Source organism: Paroedura picta, chromosome 3 (genome assembly GCF_049243985.1).
Source record: "Paroedura picta isolate Pp20150507F chromosome 3, Ppicta_v3.0, whole genome shotgun sequence".
Lineage (NCBI taxonomy): Eukaryota > Metazoa > Chordata > Lepidosauria > Squamata > Gekkonidae > Paroedura > Paroedura picta.
The window spans coordinates 164,849,923-164,870,487 of record NC_135371.1 but is presented as its reverse complement, the minus strand read 5'-3'; the positions used below and the strand labels follow the sequence as shown (position 1 = coordinate 164,870,487).

The 20,565-nt window shown below is 44.6% G+C and overlaps 1 long non-coding RNA gene across 2 annotated transcripts; it reads left to right on the top strand.

Annotated features, from left to right (window-relative positions):
• Positions 1–2,129: 2,129 nt before the first annotated feature.
• On the top strand, positions 2,130–20,411 carry LOC143833415 (uncharacterized). 2 transcript variants are annotated; one of them, XR_013229632.1, is made up of 5 exons: positions 2,162–2,233; positions 2,344–2,470; positions 14,392–14,514; positions 15,832–15,963; positions 17,622–20,411. It is a non-coding gene; the product is annotated as an uncharacterized LOC143833415 (long non-coding RNA). The 2 variants fall into 2 exon arrangements; XR_013229631.1 differs by lacking the exon at positions 2,344–2,470 and having other exon boundaries at positions 2,130–2,233; positions 17,622–20,410.
• Positions 20,412–20,565: the final 154 nt, after the last annotated feature.

Genomic DNA, 20,565 nt, shown 5'->3' with positions numbered 1-20,565 from the left:
TACTGGGGAAACAATGTAGAGTTAAATTATAGGTAAGGTTGTTTCCGCACGGAGCTCTGAATGCAGAGGCATTTACAATGACAACGTGGCCTCCATGTTGCAATTTCCTTTCCTTGGTCCTCATAGTTTCCCCCAATAAAAACTGGATGGCTTTAAAAAAGATTATTCTTGTACTAGATTACTAGATTACTCTGCTGTTATAAGAATCCATTGCAACAGTGTACTAGTTTCCAACTTTTATTTAACCAAAATGTCTCCAGCCCTTTTCAGTACGGAATTATAAGAGGAAATGTGCAGCCAGAACTAGAGAGAAGTATCTGCTTGCTGCACTGGCCAACTGAATCTGAAACAAGTGTGGTGGTTTGGTGACCTATAATGTCAGTGCACAGAGGATCTCATATAGGTGAAAGCATCATATCATTTACAATCACTATTGATTGCGGCACCTTCTCTACCCAGAGTTAGAGGTTTATATGTTTGCTTCATAGCACCGATAGGAAGCTGGGGGTCGACCCTTTTCTAAACTGCCGATTACCTCCTGCAAATGACCTTTTAAAAGATTTTTCTCCAACTGGATTACAAAACAGGAATTGAACCTGGCTTTAGGAATGCAACCTGGAAGATCAAATGTTCAGAGGAGATTTCAGAGGGGCAGGTAAGTACCAACCAGGCTTCCCAGAATTGCCCCTAATATTACTAAGTCTTCTTCTTCAGCTAGACAGCCCCCATGCTCACTGACAAGAAAGAGGCCTCAGAGCACAGTGGCCCAGCCACAGGGGCTGGACCGCTGGTACCAGTATGGTCAACCTCCTCTCTGGTTTATCTGTTGCTGACTCTTACCTGCTGCTGACCAGTAAGGAGAAGGATGGGGGTCGGGGCAGGGAAGACTCATGATTGGCCCTCGGTGGGGGAGTGCCTACTCCCTATTGGAGGCATATCCCCCAGTGAGGGCCAATCAGGTAGAGTGTGCATCATCTGCACACCAATTGAACATTATCTTGGCTAAAGATTTACAGTTGCTATGTACCAGGTTCTAACTGAGGGTCTTAGCAAGACTGTTATGGATAGGACATTTCGGGGGACATTAATGCATAGGGCCACTAGAAATAAGAAGTGACTTGTTGGCAGTTAATATGCACACACAACGCACATGTGCATATATAAGGAAAAACTGACTTTGTTTGGCTTCTACAACAGGGTTTGAGCACTGTAAAATGTGAGAAGTCACGTCAAACCGACCCAGTGCAAATCAGCCCAGCCTGCCCTGGTCATTAATAATAATATTAATTATAATATAATATAATAAATATAATATGTCTCAGACTGACAGCATGTGAATGCTACTTGCTTCACGGACATACATTTTTTGGATAGGTAAGATCAGAAGTTCAGAGGTGGTTTCTAAAGGGAGATTAAACATCAACCAGGCTTCCCAGAACTGCCCCTAATATTACTAATTATTATTCTTCTCCTACCACTATTGTTCTGATTGTTGTTAATGATAATAATAAGAGTGAGTAACAAGCCAGGAATAGGTCTGAATAGACACTGAAGACATTTAAACTAATTTTATATTTTTAAGAATCTGGGCACTTATGTTTGTTTTTCGGAGAAAAGTTGATTTTTATACCCCGCTTTTCACTGCCCAATGGAGTCTCAAAGCGGCTTACTCTCCCCATAACAGGGGAGGGAGGTGAGACTCAGAGAGCTCTGACAGGACTGCTCTGTGAAAACAGCTTCTACCAGCGTCACCCAGGCTGGCTGCATGTGTCAGAGCAGGGAATCGAACCTGGATCGCCAGATTAGAAGCTGCTGCTCTTAACCACTAAACATACAGCCACTTTGTTCCAGATACTAGAGCGGCTAAGGTGGCAAGAATCATTTGCATTCGGAGAAACTTCCAGGAATGGCTGTTTCTTTCAACAGGACATTTTACTCCTGATGGGAAATTAGTTATGTTTGTTTAAGAGGGCAATGATTAACTAAGGTGAAGGGGATGTTTGAGGAGACATTGACCCCTGTGTGGGTATCTTGATGCACAGTTTGCCATCTTCTCCCTGCAAACAGTTTTATGATTGCCATTAACCCTCCCTGGTCCAGAGCGGGCCTTTGTCCTGCTTCTTGTCACCTAGACTATGCACTTCGAAATCTGTCTTTGTTGACACAAGCATCAGGGGATGAGGGAAAAATGTCCTAAGCTCCCGAATTCTGTGCTTCCAGACAGGGTGGAGAGGTGAGTGACCCCTTGAGCTTTGGTGTAGCCCAGTGATGTCAGCCGCCTTCGAGTTGTTGTTGTTGCTATTATTATTATTGTTGTTGTTGTTGTGTTGTTGTTATTTTCAGCACTTCCTGGAATACAGAGCAAGAGCCATACAGAACAAACTTTAAAAGAAAGACCGTGAGAATTTCAGGGCAATATAAATGCAATTCTCTCATTCTATCTTCTGGGGTAGGTTAAGTAGAGAAAATGGTAAGTCTTGGTGTCCTGTTTAACAGAACCAGGTAGACTGTGTTGCCATTAATTACAAATGTTGTGAATGGTTAACTGTTTATATTCTGGGGCTTTCTTATGGAAACACCCCAAGCATTTCATGGCTTTTAAAGAACGTTCCCGATTGTTGGTCTGCAGTAGAACTGCAAGAGACCAACCAGGTTCTTGAGGTATGAGCTTTCAAGACTCAAAACTGTTTGGGGGCTTTTTCAAATTGTTATTGTTATTGTTATTGTTAGATTGTGATACTCTATTGAAAATTATATAATGTTATCGATTGTTATAATGTTCCATGTAAATTTATGCAATGTTCCATGTAAACTGCCCAGAGCCACAAAGAATGAAAGGCATAAAAATCCAAAATAATAATAATAATAATAATAATTATTATTATTATTATTATTATTATTATTATTATTATTATTATTTAATATTTACCCACCAAGCAGGTTCGTGGTGGGTTACAGATGTCTAGTTAAAAGCCCCCATTTAAAACTCCATTAAAATGGACACAAAAGATGAAGTACAACAAACCAACAAACCCAACAACATGATGGAGATCCCCTGTCCCCCTATCTGCACCTCACCCCTACCTCTAGAGGGAAGAGGAAGGAGAGATGAAGTAACCAAAGTTGCAGCTTGATACCAGGGGGTCCGCATTGATCTTCCCTCCACTGCCCCAGCCTCAACCGTAGACCTGGTAGAAGAGCTTCGTTTTGCAGGCCCTGCAGAATGCTGGAAGGTCCTGCACTTGTGCATTTCTGTTGGGGTGTGTGTATGTTCTGTTCTGCATGTCATATTCTCCCTCTAGTGGTCAATTCGATATTACACCACTTATCTCCCTGCAGATTTAAACTGTAGGGTTTTATGCAAGACACAAACCACTGTAACATAGCTATAGATTGCTAGCAGGAGCAAAATATGGGCGGGACAGAAGGAAAACCCCCTTTAAGCAATAGAAACAAACAAGGAAGGAAAATAAATGAGAATGTGGAAAATCCTTTTGTCCGATCTTATCTATGACTCTCAAAAGGGAACTATGATTCTCAATAGCTCATATCCTAAAAAGCTGGTTGGTCTCTAAATTGGCTTTTGAAGACGCTGTTCATGATTTTCTTTCTGTGTCAACTGTTTCTAATATGTACCTGAGTGACACTCTCATTGAAGAAAGCTTATGCAGCAATAGATCTATTCATCTTTAAGGTGCCACAAAATCTCCTTTTAGCAATCACTGTCTCCCACTCTAACTTGCTCCACAGAGGTGCCAGGAGTCTGAAATTGAGTGCTGCACTCCCCGAAAGAAAAGTGGGGCATGAATAAATAAGGCCCTGATGGCATGTTTCATACCTTGTTTTCAAGTTTAATACTCAGGCTTCCCAGAGAGTGAGGTGCTGCATAGCTGTCAGTAACCCCAAAATAAAGACAGTCATGTCATCGTAGGAGGAAATTGCTCAACATCAGGTGACAAAACTAATCGTGATTTGAATTTTTCCCCCTGTGCTGGTGAATTTCAGATCTAAAGGATTGTTTGCTTTTCATCCTTGTAGGTTACCATGGGGATGTTGGGTGCATTGTGGTAGGCCTAACACATCATGCTGGGATCGGTATGTGTAGATCCCTTGCATTTTGAGTTTGGTATGATTACACTCATGCAGACTCTGGAAAGCCACTAAAAATAATCGCCCTGGCATTTGGAAGTCGCTAATCTTTTTTGTGTAGCAGAATTGCTTCTAGTCTGTAGTCAGCTTAGCAAAGAACTCTGTAGGCTTCCCAAGCTTGTACACAATTTTCTTTTTGCCATCAGACGGCAGCCCAATAGACCCGGGATTCCCACCCAGGGGTCCATGGACCCCTAGGGTCTGCAGGATTTCTGAGGAGGTTCCGTGGGAGCTCTGAAGTGGCATGGGATGCAGGGTCCAGGCTGACTTCTCAGCTCCTACTCTTTTTTCCAGCCTACATGAGGCAGAGCCACCATAGTAGAATATAAGAACCAACTCTTCTTCTTCTTCTTCTTCTTCTTCTTCTTCTTCTTCTTCTTCTTCTTCTTCTTCTTCTTCTTCTTCTCCTACTCTTTTTTCCAGCCTACATGAGGCAGAGCCACCATAGTAGAAGTAAAGACAGAGGGAAGGGAGCAAAAGGAGGGCTAAGGGTGTGGGTAGGGATGTCATTTCCGGGGCAGGTATGGCAGGGGGCAGGGCCAGCTGACATCACTTCCGGTGCTCCTCAAAGTCTGAAAAATTATTTCAGGGGTTCCTCCATGAAAATGGCTGCAATAGAGGGCAAAATGTTTCTCTCCCTTATTTGCTGAGCTTGGAATACCTTTATGTAGCAAACTCAAATTCTATAATGTTGAGCCTCTTTCATACATTTTTGAAGTAGGCAAATTAACATGGCGACCCTGGGATACAGACTGGAAAAGAGCCAGTTGAAAACCAAATTTACATACTTACTTATATTTATTTAATTATTTATATTAGATTTTATTAACTGCCACTCCTGGACCTTGCCAGCTCGTGGCAGTTACCAAAAGAAAAACAAGGAACCTATCCAGGGCAATATTCTTGTTCTAACAATATATATTCAATTTGAATATATATTCTTATATACATAAAGTACCAACCATAACGGTTTCTAGATAATTTCGGTTTTCAATATCTTTTCTTCAGTGGTTGAGTCCTCCAGTAGAAGATTGTTGTAACAATAGTGAAAGTTAGTCAGTGTGGAAAAATCCTACAGTATTTCCTTATATTAGTGTTTTAATAATATCAATAGGTCATCGGCTCAAAAATTAGTCAACCTTCACTATTGTTACAGCAATCTTATCTGTTGTTGGGAGAGGAAAGAGAACACAATTGTAAGCCACTTTGAGACTCCTTCGGGTAGAGAAAAGCGGCATATAAGAACCAACTCCTCTTCTTCCTCCTCCTCTCTCTCAGCCTCAACTCCTTCACAGGATGTCTGTTATGGGGAGAGGAAAGGGAAGGCGATTGTAAGCCGCTTTGACGCTCTTTTGAATAGAGAAAAGCGGCATATAAGAACCAACTCTTGTTCTTCTTAAGTAATCTCAGGGCTCTCTCAGCCTCACCTCCCTCACAGGGTGTCTGTTGTGGGGAGAAGGAAGGGAAGGGGATTGTAAGCCACTTTGAGACATATTCTGGTAGAGAAAAGCGGCATATAAATACCAACTCTTCTTCTTCAGTGCTCACTCTTTGTTCTCGAAATTCCAGCAGTGCCCACAGAATACCACAAGATTGGGGACCCCAGTGCTAGATGCTTCCTTTGCTTGATTTTGTCTTGGGGTTTGGAAGATATACCAGTTTCAAGATTCATTGCCTTTTTCACCGAGATCTGAGGCAGACTATACAATTAAAAACATTGCAGAAAGGACTGTATGAAGCAATTAAAAGCACTGTGAATAAAGATATTATAATAGGAACTACAAAATTTGCAACGAAGCTAGAGTGCGAGGTTATGAACGATGCACTTGAAAGTCTGCGAACAATATAATTGCCTGAATTCTCACAGACCACAGCCCCATTCCCTTTACTGTACAGAGTGATAATTACTGGTATCTTAATCACTGGCAGTCTTCAAGCAAAGGTTGGATACACACTTTTCTTGGATGCTTTAGGATGCTCTGGGCTGATCCTGCGTTGAGCAGGGGGTTGGACTAGATGGCCTGTGTGGCCCCTTCCAACTCTAGGATTCTGTGATTCTGTGATTTTTTAGGGTATTAAAATAACTTTGCCTTTGTTATCTCAGGAACTCTTACAACAATTGTATGATGTAGGTCAACACAATTGTCCCTGTAGCACGTTTGTGTATGCCTGTGAAGCTCAGAGATAGCAGGTTGATTAAAGATACACAATGAGTTCAAAGCTGTAGTAAAATTTTAACAAACCAACTAGCTTCCAGATGAGTCCACTTTTGATTTTTTTATTGTAAGAGGAGGTTACCAGCAAAGTATAGTGGTTAAGAGCAGCAGCCTCTAAGCGGGCGAGCCTGGGTTGATTTCCTGATCTTCCACATGCAGCCAGCTGAGTGACCTTGGGCTCATCACAGCCCTCATAGTGCTGTTCTGACTGAGCAGTAATATCAGGGCTCTCTCAGCCTCACCCACCTCACAGGGTGTCTGTTGTGGGGAAAGGAAGGGAAGGCGAATATAAACAGCTTTGAGACTCCTTCTGGCATATAAGTACCAACTCTTCTCTCTCAGCCTCACCTCCCTCACAGGGTGTCTGTTGTGGGGAGAGGAAAGGGAAGGTGAATATAAGCCGCTTTGAAACTCCTTCGGGAAGAGAAAAGTGGCCTATAAGAACCAACTCTTCTTCTTCAGTAATCTCAGGGCTCTCTCAGCCTCACCTCCCTCACAGGGGATTCTATAATCTTGTGGTTGTGCCCACCGCCCTGTGTCAGAATTCTAAAAGTGCCCACAGGTGCAAAGAGTTCAGGGACCCCTTGCCTTAAGCAATTTTTTATTTGCCTTCTTTTCTAACTCTGTACTCCTCTCCCTATTGCATTTCTCCTTGGCTGCCTTAGGCTGTCTGATCATTTGTTTTGTATTTTGTAATCTGCCCCGATTCTCAGCGAAAAGGCAGGTTATGGATGAACTAAATAAATGTAAGCCAAAAGCAAGGAGAGAAAAATCTGCAACTTTACCAACTCCAACATCCATCAGCCTCCTCTCTTTGCAGCGGGGTTGTCTATGAACAGACCACACCATTTATCTTGCGTTCAAGTCAGGCTCCCGTCTCCCTAAAAACACTGCTATGGTTACCTACATCCCACTCCTAGCTGCAGGGAGAGGCAACTTGGGAGTCAGTGGGCTGTGTTTCCACTCAACGAGAGCCCTTCCCTGCCGAAACCTATTTGTGTGCACCGTGGGGATTCTGGAGCATGTGTTTCCATACCTAGAATGAACATCTGGCTTCTCTTTCAAACATCTGCTGTGTCATAATCCCCAGAGAAGTAATCACCCTTTGATGCCGTTTACATCTCACAGTTAATCAGCCTCTTATTCACAACCATGCATCCTTCCGCGGTTCCCTCCTGTTCCTGGATTTCCTTTTTGCCTTGGAGAGGCTGTGATGTCATAACGCATCAGCAGCGGTCGATATTGTAGAATAGGATGTAGATTCTCTTGATTTCCCTTGCGGACGCAGTAGCTGTGCATGCATGCAGATTTCAAAGATGGGTGGGTATAAATAATATGCATTTTCTTGCTTTGTATAAACGGTGTTTGTTCATATTTCAAACAGCTTTGTTTACAGGTGAAATGTATATAAATATATATATTTTAACCAGCCCGCATGGAAAATATGAGAAGGTAGTATTTTGTCCTTATAAAGTAGGCTTCATAGCTTGGCTGACAAAAACTCTTTACAAAATTACAGGAGTACCCATTGACTGCCTTGAAAGTCAATCCCTAGAAAAAGAGAATGCGAAAAATAACGGGTTATTACAGATAATTGACAGTATATAAAGGAAGCTATATCTCAATGCTTCTTTCCCCCCCATATCTACTCTCTTTGGCTGTTGAGTGGTTGAAAAGAAAAGCATGTGTATGAGGCAAACAAAAAACCGAGTCATCTTTTCCTTAGATCGAGCTTCAGAGCAAATCCATGCCTTGAGAGGCAATCCTAATGGAAACGTGGATCCAGATGATTTCCATTGATTCTGGTCTGGATATTCTCTAGGGCAGGGGTAGTCAACCTGTGGTCCTCCAGATGTCCATGGACTACAATTCCAATGAGCCCCTGCCAGCGTTTGCCAGCGTTGGATTGGATGGGTCATTGACCTGATCCAACATGACTTCTCCTATGTTCTTCAAATTGATGGTGGACCTCCTTCTGGGGCTTGGGCTTTCGCCACTGTATGACACAGAGTGCTGGATTTGATTGGTCTGATCCAACATGGGTTCTCCTTTGTTTTTAAAGCTGTTTGGAGGATCTGCTGATGGCACCTGGGTTTTGGCCACTGCATGGCACAGCATGTCAGACTGGATGGGCCATTGGCCTGATCCAACAGGGCTTTTCTTATGCTCATAAAGCCATTGTGGGGGGTTCTCCACATGGCAGCTGTGTTTTGATTACTGTGTGACACACAGTGACAGACTGGATGGGCCATTGACCTGATCCAGCATGGCTTCTCTTGCATTCTTACATTCTTATTACCATTACCACATGCAGCCAGCTGGATGACCTTGAGACAGTCGCAGTTCTTTCAGAGCTTTCTCAGCCTCACCTACCTCAAAGGCAAGGCATAATAACCAACTCTTTTTCTGTGGTCCCAAAGAACATTACTTTAACTTTTAAATTTTACTTCCCAATTTTAAAAAGCTAAAGGTGCACAGGACATTCTGTTTCATGCTCACACTATGGTGTGACACATTTTTAGGGACTGGTAAAGCTCTCTATGGTTGGTTTTGCATGCTTTGGGCAAGTGAGCATTCATGCGCTTTAAGACTGGAACAGATTGCAGACACCCATATTTGGAATGGTGGAATTCATGAAGGTAAATGTATCAGATGAATTCACAAAAATGAATTCCAATCCAAATTTTTGCAATGTGTTCTCCAAAGAATCTGCTTTAACCACTTTTCAGTGAAGCAGTCCTCCTTAGGAAAGCATTTGGAGAATTTTTATGAACCTAGAGTTCACGTTGAGCTTACGCAATTGTGTATATTCCTGGAATAAAAGTATTTGTGCTGTTGACAGATTATTGAGTTTATTTTGGTTCCGGAGTTTGTTTGTTTTTTTGTCTTGCATTACGTTAACGTTGGGAACTGTTTTTTAACTATGTGGGTGGGAGGGAAGCATGATACAAAGGAAAAAAATGAATACAACTGCTAGTAATACTGCTAGTATGGCTAGCAGCAATATGAGAGCCCATGCTCTCTCTGAACGGTCCTTCTACTGAAATGGCTTTCCTGTCTCCTATTCAGAAAGAGAGAGAGCAAAACAGCCAAAACAGCTTTTGTAACAACACATCTATGGATGAAATGCCTCCTTTACATGCCAATAAAGGTGTTTGTTTTTGTTGTTGTTGTTGAAATGCCTCCTGGGTACTCAGCAGATGGTGTGTGGCTCCCAGCAATGATAGCTTCTGTTCCGCTTAGCATACAGTTTATGTCAGGCGTTTTCAACCAGGGATTCTTGAAACCCCAGGGTTTCTTGACGGCCCTGGGTTTTCCAAATGGGTGGAAGTTAGTTAGTTAGTTATATAAAATTTAAAACGTGTTAAACATTTATCTGGTGATATGACCAATATTGGCATGTTGACGCACCCATGCCCTCCCAAAATGGCCAATGATGAGCCTGGATGGGTGGGAAGGGCAGGGGCCCCAGGGTGGGCATGTGCACTGCTATGCCTCTCAATCACATTCTGCACAATTGTGCAACTTTTGTGGTTTCCCAAAGCCTTAAGAATGTTACAGGGGTTTCTCAATGGTAAAAAAAGTTGAGAAAAATTGGTTTATATGATGGCTAACAGTATTGTTTTTATGGTTGGAATGTACATAGAATCATAGAAACATAGAGTTGGAAGGGACCTCCTAGGTCATCTAGTCCAACCCCCTGCACTGTGCAGGACACTCACAACCCTCTCACTCATCCACTGTCACCTGCCACCCCCTTGAGCCTTCACAGAATCAGCCTCTCCGTCAGATGGCTATCCAGCCGCTGTTTTGTTGTTGTTGTTAGGTGCAAAGTCGTGTCTGACCCATCGCGACCCCATGGACAATGATCCTCCAGGCCTTCCTGTCCTCTACCATTCCCCGGAGTCCATTTAAGTTTGCACCGACTGCTTAAGTGACTCAATCCAGCCATCTCATTCTCTGTCGTCCCCTTCTTCTTTTGCCCTCAATCACTCCCAGCATTAGGCTCTTCTCAAGGGAGTCCTTCCTTCTCATGAAGTGGCCAAAGTATTTGAGTTTCATCTTCAGGATCTGGCCTTCTAAGGAGCAGTCAGGGCTGATCTCCTCTAGGACTAACCGGTTTGTTCACCTTGCAGTCCAAGGGACTCGCAAGAGTCTTCTCCAGCCACTGCTTAAAAATTTCCAAAGATGGAGAACCCACCACCTCCCGAGGAAGCCTGTTCCACTGAGAAACCGCTCTGTCAAGAACTTCTTCCCGATGTTTAGATGGGATTTCTTTTGAATTAATTTCATCTCAAGGTTGTTGGGAGGATAAAACAGAAGGGGAGAAGAGCTGCCTTTGGTCCCCGTTGGGGAGAAAGGCAGGGGACAAATGAATGAAACAAATCAATACTTCTGATCACCTTGACTACCCACCAGAAACAGCTTAAGGTATTGCCCCACTCTCTTCACTAGGCAGTTGTTACTATTGCACAATAATGAGTCATGAAAGTCAAAACTCTAAGCACATCCAGTCAGTCAGTCAGTCAGTCAGTCAGTCGGTCAGTCAGTCAATAACCTTTTATTGGCATAAAGCACAAAACTCTAAGCCAGGGGTAGTCAAACTGCGGCCCTCCAGATGTCCGTGGACTACAATTCCTAGGAGCCCCTTCCAGCGAATGCTGGCAGGGGCTCCTGGGAATTGTAGTCCACAGACATCTGGAGGGCTGCAGTTTGACTACCCCTGCTCTAAGCACACCCAATTCTAAAGCGACAAGCTTCAAGAACATACCGTATTAAGTGCTTATTTTCATATGTTATCTCTTCTTCCCGACCCACTGCCCTCCCAGCTATCCCTACATAAATATTTCTGCCTCTTATAACCATCTGAATACAAGGGTTTAACTTCAGGAACGTTTGGGGGTGTTGATGCTGGAAAGAAGAAGACATCCATTGAATTCAATGTGGTTCTGATAGTTTGGAACACGCTGACAAACTAGGAAGCATCTGGAAACCATTAGGGTTCCCTCCCTTTGCGTCATTATTAGCAACTTCCAGTAATTCCTGGTGGGAGGGATGCAGGGGTGCTGCTGTCTGTATCGGGGGGGGGCATGATTATACCGTCCAGTCTGGAAGCCCTTTCCAATTTGGACTGGGTGCTGGACTGGAAGCCAGTATGCTTGAGGCTGTCCACCAAGGGCAGCTGCCGAAATCATGGGTGGGACTGACAGTCCTTCAGCAAAGACAGCCTTTCTGCGGTAAACATGAGATCAACGTGGGGACAGGATGTTGCTGAAGTCAGAATAAATTTCTGGGAGACGCGATTAAGAAAAACAAACTATTAAAATTGCGAGCTTAACACTATCCATGTCTAAATAACTGTTATCGGCCTGGATTCTAGAAATAGCTTCAGTTTAACATGTTTTTACTCAATGCCATGCTACCCTGTATGACTGCTCCCACTGTGTCCCTTTGACCTCGCTGTTCCCCCTCAAATCCTCCTACATAAAATGTCTACATCAGCCTTTTTCAGGGTGTGAGCTGAAAAGGGCTGCTTCATAAAGTCCAAGCGTGGACAGCACTGGCCCACTGCACCAGCCTTTTGCAACTTTTTTATTGTTGAGAAACCCCTGAAACGTTCTTCAGGCTTCAAGAAACCCCCAAGTGTTGCGATTGTGCAGAATATGGTTGCGAAGCATAGCTGTGTACATGCCTACCTGGGTAAGGTGACCAGATTGTCCCACTTTTGGAGGGACATCTGGGGGTACATAGCAAATTGTACTTACGTTGAAATTATATATATATATATATATATATATATATATATATATATATATATATATATATATATATATATATATATACAAGAGCCTCTTGTGGCGCAGAGTGGTAAGGCAGCCGTCTGAAAGCTTTGCCCATGAGGCTGGGAGTTCAATCCCAGCAGCCGGCTCAAGGTTGACTCAGCCTTCCATCCTTCCGAGGTCGGTAAAATGAGTACCCAGCTTGCTGGGGGGTAAACGGTAATGACTGGGGAAGGCACTGGCAAACCACCCCGTATTGAGTCTGCCATGAAAACGATGGAGGGCGTCACCCCAAGGGTCAGACATGACCCGGTGCTTGCACAGGGGAAACCTTTACCTTTTTATATATATATACACATACATATACACACACACACATATATATATATACATACATACATACATACATACATATATACATATACATATACATATACATATACATATACATATACATATACATATACATATATAATATTACAATACTATTTATTATATATTACAATACTATTTTTGCGTTCTGTGCATTCTATGAAACTTTCTGTTGCTCCATATAGACCAGATTTTTAATCAAGAACGCCCCCGGTCAATGGTGTCCTGCTTTACCAATGTTAAAATCTGGTCACCTTACTCCTGGGGGACCACCCTTTCCTACCCCCTCCAGGCCCATCATTGGCTGTTTTGGAGGGGGGCGGGCAGGTCGTCATGACCATATATGGTCATATCACCCGATAAATATTTTAACAATATTTTAACAAATATATTAAGCATTAATAAGCTCCTACCCATTCAGGAAACCCTTCCTGGTCTGCCGAGAAATCCAGGGTTTCACAAAACCCTGGTTGAGACAGCCTGCCCTGGTTGGATGCTTGGGGCACCACAATGTGGAGAGAGAAACAGCAGCACCCAAAGAGACAGCTGGTGTAGTTTGTGACCATCCTTGCCTCCCAGTCCTGCCCCTCCACTGTGGCTGGGTCCAGGGAGATCTCCTTGACTGTTGGGGCTCACCTTCTCCCCACATCCTGGTCACTAGCCCCACGGCAGGAGGCAATGGCTGACTCCTTGCCATCTTGTGCCCCAACCTTCCCAGAAGGAACAGGAGCTCCAGTGACCCTGGCTGGCACATCACAGGAGAAGGCGATATTCACACACTTACCAATTAGTGCCGCCCAGGGCCTGTGTGGGGCAGCAAAATACTTTGAGTCAGCCTTGCCTGTGGAACAAGATATGCCAAGATTGTGGTATTCACATATTTGCTGGAATTAGTTTCCTCAAGTCAGCGGAAAATGAAAAAAAAAAACCCATTAAATACGGGATTACGGCATTGGAAATCAGTGAGGCGATTGGACTTCGGCCGTGTCGTGAGAAGGCAGGGATCATTGGGAAAGACAATCATGCTAGGAAGCGTGGAAGGCAGTAAGAAGAAGGGCCAGTGTGAGATGGAGGGAGGTTGAGGGCCTCCACATGCAGCCAGGTGGGTGACCTGGGACTCCTCACCATCCTGATTTTGCTGCTCTTACAGAGCAGTACTGCCAGAGCTCTCTTAGCCTCGCCTCCCTCACAGGGTGTCTGCTGTGTGGAGAGGAAAGGGAAGGTGAATGGAAGCCACTTTGAGATTCCTAGTAAAGAAAAGTGACATATATGAACCTTCTTCACCTTCAGTAATCTCAGGGCTCTCTCAGCCTCACCTCCCTCACAGGATGTCTGTTGTGGAGAGAGGAATGGGAAGGTGATTGGAAGCCGCTTTGAGACTCCTTCTGGTCAAGAAAAGTGGCCTACAAGAACCAACTCTTCTTCTTTAGTAATATCAGGGCTCTCTGAGCCTCACCTCCCTCACAGGGTGTCTGTTATGGAGAGAGGAAAGGGAAGGCGATTGGAAGCCGCTTTGAGATTCCTTCTGGTCAAGAAAAGTGGCCTACAAGAACCAACTCTTCTTCTTCTTCAGTAATCTCAGGGCTCTCTCAGCCTCGCCTCCCTCACAGGGTGTCTGTTGTGGGGGGAGGAAGGGAAGGCGATTGTTAGCTGCTTTGAGACACCTTCGGGCCGAGAAAAGCGAGTATAGAAGCCAACTCTTCTTCTTTAAACATTTTTTTTTATTTTATTCATTTATAGGGTTGCCATCACTTTACACAGCACCTTTCTGTTTTAAGAAAAGAGTGATGTGTGTGTGTGTTTTGAGACAGTTGGTAAATAGAACCCCTACCAAGGTCTTCCCTTTTTCTCTTCTGTTTGGCTGGCTTCGCAAGAGGGGAAAAGAGGGTTGGAAGAAGAGATCTCCTGGAATTCTCCCCTGACACCAGTTGATCACCCCTCCAGAGGTGCTGTGTCGAAATACCCTGACAGATCTCGTAAATTCCTGAACTAAGAAGGTACCTCCCTCCCTTAGAGTTTATTCATCAATGAAACCAGCATATGTCAATGGTTACATTTAGAAGGGCAAGACTTTACTCATTAGCATATCTAACTTCTCCGGTATCAATGGCTACATTGAGAAGTACATCCATCTGTATATTTAAGGAATATTTCTCTCTCCCACATGCCAAGAGTCCTTTAAGAGGAAAATGTACACTGGTGTATTGGAATGGTATGTGCAGTTTGCAGGCCACACTCCTGTGCAGACATGATTAATGCTTTTTCCCTTTTCATGCTATTTGCACATTGAGAACTTCTCCCTGTTCCTCCCTTTCTTGCTCATTATTCCCGTCCACCAGGGGCACAGTTATAGACAAGGACCGATTACGCACAGGCCAGGAAGGGCGGGCTGGCACCTGCGTAACAGCGGGGCTAATCCCCACTTATGCACGATGCTGGCACCGTCCAGGTCCCCTCCCAGCCCTGGCCCACTATAGGGCCTCTGATAGCCCGCGGCAAGGGATTGCTGATTTTTCTGCATTTCCTTTCTTGCTGCGGCAGCCAGTCAGAGGCCTGGCCGGGCTAGGCCCGTGCATATGGGAAGAGGTCCCCCCCCACACCTACGGTGTCCCTGTAGAGACACAAAACATCCTGTTCAGCTTCGCAATCCTGGGGAGCTGAACAGGGTATTTCTACATCCCTCATGATGGTGGGATAGCGGCATCCCACTCTCCCACCGTCCTGTGGTAAAATCCCCACACCCCATGCCCCCCCCAGCTGCCCCCACCGCCACAAGGTGCATCGGAACCTTCCAGCCCCAGAGTTGTGGACTCTGGGGTAGATTGTGTGCGCTGGGGGACGCCGAAGCTCCCAGCCGTAGTGGAAACTTTCTACCTCCGCCCAATGGGGCAGAATTGCCTCCCTGCCTTTTGAAGGGACTAAGACTAAGCTAGCTTCTGGAAAGCTACTGCCAATCTGGGTAGACAATACTGCCTTTGATGGTCCCATGGTCTGATCCAGGATTATTTATTTTATTTTATTACCATTATTATACACTGCCCTCCCCTGTGGCTCAGGGTGGTTTATAGGGAAAGAAGTGTAGTACAGTACAAAAAGCGTCACGGACTTTATAAAATATCAAACCGTGGAACTTGTCACATTTTCAACTGTAGAGCCTTTAAACTTCACAACTCTGCGACTGAGTAATTTCCCACCATCTATCCGTAGATTCAGTTTTTCTAGGAGAGTTCGCAGTTTGGTGGGGGGGGGCCTCTGGGCTCTTGTGCGTGGCTGTTTCATGGCCTCAACCTTTGTGAAAATGCTCTGTTTTACAGGCCTTGTGGAATCAGGCAGGTTCATGGGCTTCCCACGAGTTCTGCCATTGGATAAAATAGCAGATTTTTAAATTTCTTCTATAGCTCTTCAGGAAACCCAAATGGGCGTTCGATTCCTCGAGACTATTTCAGGTACGGAAAATGATGCTTGGGAAAAGGCTTAAACCCCTCCTCCACTTGTTCCATTAGCTTGGGAACCCCACATGCGTAACACTATAAGAGCCAGCGTGGTGTAGAGCAGGGGTAGTTAACCTGTGGTCCTCCAGATGTTCATGGACTACAATTCCCATGAGCCCCTGGCAGCAAACACTGGCAGGGGCTCATAGGCATTGTAGTCCATGCACATCTGGAGGACCACAGGTTGACTACCCCTGGTGTAGAGGTTAAAAGAGGCAGACTTTTAACTGGAGCACTGGGTTCAATTCTCTACTCTTCCTCCACATGAAGCTCGCTGGGTGACCTTGGGTCAGTCACAGTGGTTCTCGGCCCCACCTTCCTCACAAGGTGCATCTGTTGGGGAGAGGAAGGGAAGGCAATTGTTGGCTGCTGTGAGGGTCCTTTGTATTTTATTATTTATTTATTTATTTGATTTATATACCGCCCTTCCATATGGCTCAGGGCGGTTTACATATAACATGGAAGGATACATGGAACGAATTAATATATAATATAAAGAAATGCAACAACAACAATAATCTAAATAACACAGTTTCAGTGATCTTAAACAATATAACAGGAACAGAACTTAGCTTAAGGCCCTTAAAGAGGACAGACTGGTTCAGACCATGGAGAGGATGTCTGAGGGGGGACCTGTTGTCGGTCTCAGGGAAATGCCTGGTGGAGGAGCTCCCTTTTGCAGGCCCTTAAGATAGAGGAAGAGCCTCTTGTGGCGCAGAGTGGTAAGGCAGCAGACATACAGTCTGAAGCTCTGCCCATGAGGCTGGGAGTTCAATCCCAGCAGCCGGCTCAAGGTTGACTCAGCCTTCCATCCTTCTGAGGTCGGTGAAATTAGTACCCAGCTTGCTGGGGAGTAAACGGTAATGACTGGGGAAGGCACTGGCAAACCACCCCGTATTGAGTCTGCCATGAAAACGCTAGAGGGCATCATCCCAAGGGTCAGACATGACCTGTGCTTGCACAGGGGATACCTTTACCTTTGAGATAGAGGAAAGTGAGATCTAAAAACCTGCTCTTTTTCTTCAGTACGGAACTCTCAGAACACATCTGACAGTCCCTGGGGAGGCAGCGTCTAGGGCAGACCCGTAAACAACAGCAGGACGTGAAAGTTAGGCCCTCGTCTGCCTCATAAAGTTGTTGTAATGACATGGAGGAGAACCATACAGCTGCCTTGAACTCCTTGAAGGGAGGGCAAGATAAAAATGCGAGAGAAATCTTATGGCTTGCCCAGTTTCTTTTGTTGTTTTCTTTTTTCCCCTCTAAAGATTTTGCACCTCCGTTTGGGGCAACTGGTTTACAAGTGAAAATTCAGGTTGGGCCAGTGAAATTCTGACTGGCAGGCAAAACCAAAGTTTGATATCAATCTGCTTTTGACGCGAAGCATGTTTGGGCCTGGCTCCTCCATGGATGGGAGGCTTGTTCACTGGAAGCAGAGCTTGATATCAATATGACAAGTAATTAAAAATGGGTTTGCGACAGGTGCATGGGAGTAGAGACGCTTATGAGTAACAGCTGCAGGAGGTCCAGGAGCTTCCTCAAAAGGCCAGCGTGGATAAAGATAAAGATTTCTGTAAATGGTAACTTTAAAAATATGTGTCTTGCTTACTTCCTAGGGAATGCACCTCAAATGTCAGTGCACCAAGGAAGGCTGTTAAATACTCCAGTTGTTTGAGTGATAGAGCTCACAAGAGGGTTTTGGAAGCCAGACAGGTGCTATTTCAGTATTGTACACACAGCACTAACAGGTAACTTTTAACGAAAACAACCACTCTGTCAGACTTGGAAACTACATGCTGAATCCATCTCCTGCCAATCTCCAGGTGATGGCTGGAGATCTCCTGGAATTATAACCAATCTCCCGATGACAGAGACCAATCACTCACAGAAAATTGCTGCTCTGGAAGTGGATTCAACGACATTATACTCCACTGAAGTCTCTTCTCTCCCCAAACCCCTTTCTCCTCAGACTCCACCCAGAAACTCCTCAGGTGTTCCCCAGCCTGGAATTGGCAATCCTACAGGTCCACCTGTTGTTTTTTTTTCTGCTAGAGCTAAAGGAAGGAGGGGTCCACTTTGATCCCCAATCAAGGCTATGCTGGGAACTGTGGGACCTACATGGAAAAAACCCAAGTGGGAGGGACACCGATGTAAAGAAGAAAACTGGATGAGACTGCGGGAAAATGTTTGGATCCGACTCATCTGATTGGGTTTGGGGTGAATAGATGGGACTTGGGAATGTTCAGCCTGGAGAAAAGGAGGTTGAGAGGGGACATAATAGCCCTCTTTAAGTATTTGAAAGGTTGTCACTTGGAGGAGGGCAGGATGCTGTTCCCGTTGGCTGCAGAGGAGAGGACACGCAGTAATGGGTTTAAACTACAAGTACAACGATATAGGCTAGATATCAGGAAAAAGATTTTCACAGTCAGAGTAGTTCAGCAGTGGAATAGGCTGCCTAAGGAGGTGGTGAGCTCCCCCTCACTGTCCGTCTTCAAGCAAAGGCTGGATACACACTTTTCTTGGATGCTTAATATTTATATTGACTGCCATTCCTGGTCCAGCTGCCTCATGGCAGTTTACACAGTATTAAAACCCTACATAAAAATACCAATACAACACCCCCCTCCCGATGGCGGTCAAAATACAATCTGCAGGATTGGAGAAGGAAAGTCTTGACGGGCTAGGGCGAGCTCAAGCTGTGTATAGGGTCATACTCTCAGTGAAGTATGACTTTGGTATCACCCACATTTTATATACAGAAAAAATAGAGATCTAGAAATGATGTATTAGTTTAATAAAACCGAGAGAATAATTCACTTCCGTCTTATCTGGCATCCCTTTAAGCCTGATGCCATAAGTGACCATCTAGTTTGCCAGTATAGTTGGGTAAGATTTGGTTTTAATACCCTACTTTTCACTCTCCACAACAGTTGCCTTGTGAGGTAGATGGGACCAAGAGAGCCCTAACATTACTGCCTTCCCTTTCCTCTCCCCACAACAGACACCCTGTGAGGGAGGGGAGGCTGAGAGAGTTCTAACAGAAATTCCTCTGTAAGAACAGCTGTAACAGGGCTGTGACTGGCCCATGTCACCTAGGTGCCTGCATGTGGGCGAGTAGAGAATTAAACCCAGCTCCCCAGATCAGAGGCTGCCCCTCTTAACTGCTACACCAAGCTCAAGTTAGGCTTGTGTGGAAATTACTAGAGGCTGTTAATAAAAGTCAACGTATTGAGCCAAGACTTCTAAAATAGATCCTGTGGCTGGGACAGTTGATATCTGGGGGGTTGGCATAAAGATTCGGGGAAGGATACAGAAAATAGGAATTCTACTCCATTCCTTACCATAAATAACTCGTAAATTTAATTATTGATATAATATGGCATTACGGGATGTTTGTTGATGGTTCCCACCCCTGTGATTTAAACTGGTATAAACTTACCAGTATTTGTAGCTCTCTGCATACTTAAATGTTGTACAACCTACCACTCATTATTGCCATTCATATGAATTCCATTATATTTATTTTTCCTTCATCGAATCTGTCCTCCTCAAGTGTCTTTCTTTTACACCAGCAAGGACCAGGTTGATCCACCCTCGACTCAGGGATGTCTTTGATAGCCCAGTCAGAGGAGAAGTCAGATTCCTCCTATGGACTGGAAAGGCTCCCATTGTCATGCAGGTAGCCAAATATTGTGTTCACATTTATAGCACATGGGCAAGACAGCTGAAGATCGTAATCCAGAGGAGTTTTATTACAAATTTTAAATTTGTAACTCGTCATTGTTCATTTTTAAGTATCCTTTACTGGAATGTTTGTGGGTTTTATTGCCCATTGTATATTGCCAAGTATCTCATCTGATGGCAGCGCTGTATTAAATAAACTAATATACCCCTATATTTTTCTTGTTTATACTGGTTTTTCTATGTCTCTTGCCTAGCTCATATTGCATATTCCATTCTTCTCTGCTACCACCTGGAGGTTGGCAACTCAAGCTCTGGAACGATGGTTGTTGACACTGTAAAGGAGGAATAAAATCAGCAGCCACATTTTAATGATGCATACACAGAAACAGAAGCTGGGGGCAGGAAAAGAGGCATACCCCTCTGGAACCCCCCTCTGAAATATTCGTAAGGGAATCTTTTAAGGTCAGGTAGACACGGAGCCTCTTGTGGCACAGGGTGGTAAAGCAGCTGACATGCTGTCTGAAGCTCTAGCCATAAGGCTGGGAGTTCGATCCCAGCAGCCGGCTCAAGGTTGACTCAGCCTTCCATTCTTCCGAGGTTGGTAAAATGAGTACCCAGTTTGCTGGGGGGTAAAACGGCAATGACTGGGGAAGGGAATGGCAAAACCACCCTGTATTGAGTCTGCCAAGAAAATGTTAGAAGGCGTCACCCCAAGGGTCAGACATGACTCGGTGCTTGCACAGGGGATACCTTTACCTTTAGGCAAGGAGGCGGTTAAAGTCATGTTGTCAGATAAACGCCCTGAAATAACTTCTGTTATTGCCAGATTTGCATGGAGGGCAATCAACACAAGGAAGAGCTGGGTGAATTTGGAGC